A 7013-nucleotide genomic window follows, 5' to 3' on the forward strand; every position below is an offset into this window, starting at 1 on the left:
TGACGAGGATCTTGAATTCAAATCTGTCATAGAGTGGGACAGATAAATGATTGGCCAAAGTAAAATACATAATTCAAGTATATTTTGTTTCACTTAGAAAAGTGACGTTTTGGACTAGTAGTCCATAAATTAGGGTATATGTCAGTGGGGTACAAATAATTTATTATGCGATAGTATAACCGTAAGATATCAAATACGATTTTTGCCTTGGGGCATAAAAGTTTATCGCAAAAATCTTGACATTATTGGAGATGTTTTCTCCTATGGTGGATGCGATGAGGTTTGTTTTGATCTGGCAACATATGAAAAACATAAATGCATGTAATGAATAATTGTAATGTCTAGCAAGACAATGAAGGTTATATGAAAATCCTTCAAACAATCGAGGTGCCTGAAGCATATAAGAGTTTGAAAGAAACTTTTTCAATAAAGCTTCAAGAATCCTTATATGGATTGAAATAGTCAAGGAAGAAAAGGATACAAAAGAATGATCCTAATTTCCTTATATTTTATGAAAAAGTCTTGTTAAAGACAAAATTTTGTCTTGACCTACAGATTGATAATTTGACAAATAAAATATTTGTCTATCAGTGCACATACACAGATATGTTTTGATGCATTTTTATATGGATAAATCACATCCATTGAGTACGCCAATGATTATAAGATCGCTTGACATAAATGATGATTCAGTTTGATCTCAAAAGAAGGATGAAAGTTTCTTCGTGATGAAACTCCATATCTTGGTGCAATCAGAGTACTCGTGCATCTTACTAACAATCAGATATTTGTTTTTCAATAAATTTACTGCCAAGATTCTGTTTCTCCCCGATAAAAGAACATTGAAATGGTGTTGAGCACATGACTGAATATCTTCGAAGGACCATAATTATGGATTTATTCTATTTTGAGGAATTCAAGACAAAATTGATTTGTTAAGCAGATGCAGAATATTTATTTGATCCGCATAAAGGACAATCTCAAACACGCTATTTGTTTGCATATGGAGGCACAATAATATCCTGCAATCAATGGAGCAAATGTTAATATACATATGAGACTTACATATACTTGCATAAGAAGAAAAGTCCTCTTCTTCTATCTATTGCTCTTGTCTTCTTCTCTTTATGATTATAGTCTTATGAGCTTATTTTATAAAAGAATTGATGAACTTTTTTTCTCTGTAGCCTAAAATCTTTTCAATCACTTGGGAAAGCATATACTCGAAAGAGGGAAATTCTCTCTCTCAGATCTTTAAATATTGCGATAGTGGAGGAATTTCCCTTGGTAACTCCACAATCTAGTCGAAGTTATGCATCAAATACTGATTTTTTGATCTTGAAGTTGAGGATGACATACTTTAAAAACCAAGAGGTGTTCCAGAGATGAAATTGAAGTATAGAATCCAAAAAACACAAAAACAAGAATAATCTCCTCATGAAAACCTTATATTCCTTTGAGGAGAATCAGGACAAATCAACTTTCTTAGTGATTAATGGTACCAAATGACTTGTATACATCAGAAAAATTTACATGAAAGGACAATACATCTATTATTGGAAGAATGTTGGAGCATTTAAAATTGAAAAAATTTAAGAAAAAAAGGATAATGTAAGGTACAATCGTGACAAGTATAATAGTGGAGATAATATTTTGTTATTTTGCTGCGTCTTTTTGAGATTATAATGTCATGAAAAAACTTGTTTATGTGTTAATTGTTTTTGTATTTGAAGGTCACATTAGTGACAGAATGATTGAATATGTACTGAACTAACTTATTTATGTTCAAATTAGTTTTTGTCAATATATATGAAGTGTTCAAGCTTAGTTTCTTTTCAATATTTGATCTTGCAATTTTGTTAAAGTTTTATTAGTGTGTGGAAATGATCATGAGTGATTAGTACAAATATTAACATTACTTCAACAATTACACATTACTTTAACAACTACACATTGCTTCATATCAATGCGTGGTCGATTGATATATTCAATAGAGATTTCATATTTAGTATATTGTCAACAACTAAATATGATTGTTTTATACATTATCGCAAGACCAAAAAGAAGAATAAGAGTCATACTTCATCAACTTAGCACCTCACACAAGAAGATGGATATTCCAAGAGACTCACTACATCACAAAAGACATTAAACACTTTTCATTTTGTCATCAATCGTAGCTACAAATCCAACAAAAAAATGAAATAATAAATTTGTATTTTATCTTACAATATTTCTATTCAAATATCCTAACTTTGTCAACTTCCAAGTCATTAGTTGCATCTAGCGTTGCAATCTTTTTAACAATGACCCTTTCAATTTTCAAATTTTTCATTGCAATTTTCTAATTCTCCATTTCAATCTTCAAAGTATTTGTTTCAATCTTTACCTCTTTCAATTATAACTATAAATTACAAATGTACGCTATTTCGGGAATATCTTGATCTTCTCATTCTTAATATTTACATAAAGAGAATTCTCATAACAGTCAAAAATACAATAATACTAATAATTTAGAACAAAAAGAATTAAATAACAGAAACAAATCAATTCAAAAAATACACTTACATTCGTACGAGGGCATTTGAAAAATCTTCTTTTCGAGTTAGACCTGAAGTCAAACTTCTGACCGCCAAATCATAAACGCGTTTTTTTAAGACGAATAACTATTTTGTGACATTAGAAGAATTATCGTAGGGAAGGAGAAGATATTTGAAGAACTACCAAAGAGGAGGGTGGAAAAAATTGAAAGAAATATCGAAGGGTTCCTGATTTGAAAGTTTTTTAGTGTTTTTTTGAGAATGGAAGCAAATGAGTTAAAAAAATTTTTGAGTTAGTTTAGAGGGACCGTGACATGTGTTTAAAATAAAAAATGAATCGTGTAAAAGAATTTGAGTTATTTTTGATTGATTTGAGAATTTTCGTCCATAGTGGGATATTGATAAAGTTGTCCCCGTACAGGCTAACACACAGAAAACGATCGGCCCAACCCACAAGTACATTGGTTACAGGCTTATCGGGTTAGCTCATTTTTTTTTATAATTATATTAAATTAAATTATAAAATACAATTTTAAAATATTATCATAAAGATCGACAAAAAAATATTACATGATATTACTGTTATTACTTGTTAATCAAATCCACAAATAAAATTATCTTTGTAACATTTGCTACGTTTTTTTTCAAGCAAAAGTATAAGTATCTAAATAGAAATATTAACCTAATTGTTTTGAGTTAGGACTCTCTTTAATTTAAAATTTAATATTATATTATATTTTGTAAAAATTAGGTAAATGACATACTGTAAATGATAAAATACATTCTATCCCTATAATATCAATATTTACCAGAAATCCCTTATTTTTAAGAATTACATATACTTTATAAAACAAAAATGATACTTAATTATAAATGACCGAATATTTAATTATTTTTTTTTCTGTAACTGTTACAGCGAAAATCAAGGGTAACTGATTTCCCTTCCCTTGATTTATGTTAATCTTGTAACCATTTTACCGTGAAAACTGCTTCACAAAGTACTAAATTAAATCATCATTCAATTTACTGATTTACCTTCCCTTGATTTATGTTAATCTTGTAACCATTTTACCATGAAATTGCTTCACAAAGTACTAAATTAAATCATCATTCAATTTTAAAAAAAATAACAAGTCATATTCAAAATCAGAAAAAAAAAAACTATTTTGCTTTAAAAAAAACTCTGGAAGGCCAATTCTGAATTTTCAAATATGAATATTTCGATCTTGTTGTGACATTCTGGAATATGGAAAAGTGATGTTATGTATGAGCGATACAAAAGTGATGGGATAGTGGTTGATGAAAATATTTCGTTCATGAATCTTATTTCAACAATTGCGGCTGAGTTGGGTATTGACGAATCGAAAGAAAATATAGATATTAGATATGTTGTTGAAGGAAATTCGTCTCCATTGTGTATTCGAAATGATATAGGTGTAAAATTGTATGTAGAAATTAAGAAACATGAGGCTGGATTCGGAACTTATCCTTTATGCATTGATACTTCAGATAAAGGTGTTGAAGAGATAATAAATTTCGATGCAACAACAGGTGTCATCATGTGTGTTGAGGGTGAAAAAAATGACACAAAGGCTCTCAATATTGTTGAATCATCAATTGATTATGCATATTACATATATATCAGACACCAATAATTTATTTGTGGAAGAGAATCAAATGTATAAGGATAAGTCAACTCTGAAGGTGGTAATGGAAAATTACAAAATAAAGAATAGTTTCAACTTTAAAGTTAAAAGATCTGATAACAAAAGGTATGTTTTCAATTTATATGTTAATATTTTTAATAATATATAATTGGTTTTCAATATTATATGTTGCGTGTAGTTTTCTATGTAATATGATTTGGTCGTAATAAGTTTTGTCACATTTTGAATGTTTAAACCAGTAAATGTAATAGTTCAGATGATTGTTGTTGAGATGATTGTTGTTGAAAATTGAAGGCATCTGTTAGAAAGAATTCAGAAACATTCATAGTGAGATACTTTAATAGTGAACATGCCTATCCATTAAGGGATAGGGTATTAAGCAAGGTACAATCCACAGTTGGGTTTGTTAGTGGTGTGACAACGCCTAAAGTAAGTAATCATAAAAGAAAACAGACTTCGAGCGATATAATTGATGATATCAGGGAAATGTATGGCGTTGAGATTTCTTATCAACAAGCATGACGCGCAAAAGAGCGTGCATTGGAACTTATAAGAGGCAAACCTGCTCATGGCTACAGAAACATGCCAAGATACATATATATGCTGGAAACTATGTATCCAAATTCATATATAAGGATGCATATATCTGAATACAACGAATTTATGTATCTTTACATATCATTAAGACCAATGATGAGAGGATATGAGTTCTGTAGGCCAGTTGTTGTTGTTGATGCTTCACTTCTTAGTGGAGCTTATCGAAGTACATTTGTGTCTGCTAGTACACTTGATGGAGCAGGTATGACATGTTGTTTATGAATTTATTTTTATTATTTTCTTAATATTAAGTATTTATTTAGTATATGTTGTTTTGTGTTTATATATTAAGGTTGCATATTGCCTTTGGCCTACGGAGTTGTTGACACAGAAAATGATTGTTCATGGACATGGTTCTTTCAACAATTTAAGAATGTATTTGGTGAGAGGGAAAAAATGTGTATTGTATCTGACAGAAATGAAAGCATAAAGAAAGGTGTGAGTATTGTTTATCCAGTTGTTCCTCATTTTGCATGCATATGGCACCTCTGGAAAAATGTGTGTTCAAACTTTAGGAGAAGCAGGACCATTCTAAGTGATTTGTTTTATTCAATGGCTAAGGCTTATAGAAAGGATGGTTTAAAAATTGATGGCCAAATTGGATAAAATAGATGGAAGAGTAAAAAAGTATCTTCAAGATGCTGGGTATGAAAAGTGGCTAGGCCTCATGCAACAGTGAACAGTGGGAGAATGATGACTTCAAATATAGCTGAATGTATCAATGGTTGCCTTGTTGATGCACGACAACTACCTATTATAGATTTTTTGGAGGAAGTTGAATTCTATTTGGTTCTTGGAATTGCAAAAACAAAGAAATAATTTCTTATACAAAAGAAACATTGGGCAGAAGATTTGAAGAAATATTGGTTTTAAACGCATCAAAAGTGCAAAAATGAAGGTACATATTTGCTTTGTATTTATTATTTTATTTTTGAACAAAAAATGAAAAAAAAAACTGGTTGAGTGTCTCTATTTTTTCAAAAATTGCAGGTTGTTGCATCTTCTAAGTTTATTTTTTCAGTGTATGAAGGTGGGATTAGATACATTGTTTGTCTTGAGAGGAAAACTTGTTCATGTGGGAGATTTCAGCATGACGAGATGCCTTGTCCACATGCAATAGCCGTCTTGAAGAAGAAGAATATTATAGATGTACACCCCTACTGCTCTGATTATTATAAACACGATGCATTAACAAATACTTATGCAATTTCAATAGAACCAATGCCAGACAAAAGAGAATGGAAAGCTCCAGATTCTGTTTTGAAAGAAGTTGTCTTGCCACCCAAATACAAAAAGATGCATGGGAGACCAAGAAAAAAAGAAAAGAAAAATGCAAATTAAAAGATAACAACAAAAACGAATTGTTGTGGACATTGTGGTCAAGAAGGTCATAATAAAAGAACATGTACCTTCTTTCCAAAAGATTCTTGATTTATATTTTTTTAATTATTTGATGTGTAATAATGTTTCTGGATATTTTTAATTTGATAATAATATGTGAACTTTTTTTATTTGATGTGTTTAACAACATGTGAATGATTTAAGTTACAAAATCTGATTGGATACTAAATATATCAAATTTTGACTGTATTGTATTATGTGCAAAGACATTTACAAATTTATAAAAATTTATAACTTGTTTAATATCAATTACATAAAATTGTAAATGTATAATGGATCTGATATTACTAATATAATTAAATTTAAAAAGTTAATAAAAATATAAACTAAACTAAATGTATATATATAAGTATATTATTCAAACTCTTGTACGATACTACTTATGCAGAACATAAATAATTTACATTATTTAATAATATAGTAATTTTATTTTTTGATACTAAAATAAGAATTTAGTATACAAGGCTAAAATCGGTTGTATACAAGTATACCAAAAACAAAGAACCTACAACCATATATGGTTCTCTATGAAGGACATCCAATCCTCTATATAATCCGGAACTACATAGGTATACCAAAAAATAAATAAGGGATTGAAGACTACTCCTTAACTGTAAAACTCATTTCTATATCTTCAAAAGACCCCTAGTTTTCTTTTTGGGCATTAAGTGATTAGTCTTCTCCTTGTCACAGTTTTGACAGGGAAAATAAGGGATCATCCAACAAATTTATTACTTCGAAGTGGCTAGAGTTACTGAAACACAAAATGAACGATCAAGTATGTGTATGCATGTGTACATGTATTTGT

The 7013-nt window shown here is 29.6% G+C and overlaps 1 long non-coding RNA gene across 1 annotated transcript; it reads left to right on the forward strand.

Annotated features, from left to right (window-relative positions):
• The first annotated feature begins 3572 nt into the window (after positions 1–3572).
• On the forward strand, positions 3573–6282 carry LOC138340857 (uncharacterized). The gene is made up of 3 exons (XR_011213704.1): positions 3573–5006; positions 5097–5702; positions 5795–6282. It is a non-coding gene; the product is annotated as an uncharacterized lncRNA (long non-coding RNA).
• Positions 6283–7013: the final 731 nt, after the last annotated feature.

Source organism: Solanum lycopersicum, chromosome 1 (genome assembly GCF_036512215.1).
Source record: "Solanum lycopersicum chromosome 1, SLM_r2.1".
NCBI classification, from domain to species: domain Eukaryota; kingdom Viridiplantae; phylum Streptophyta; class Magnoliopsida; order Solanales; family Solanaceae; genus Solanum; species Solanum lycopersicum.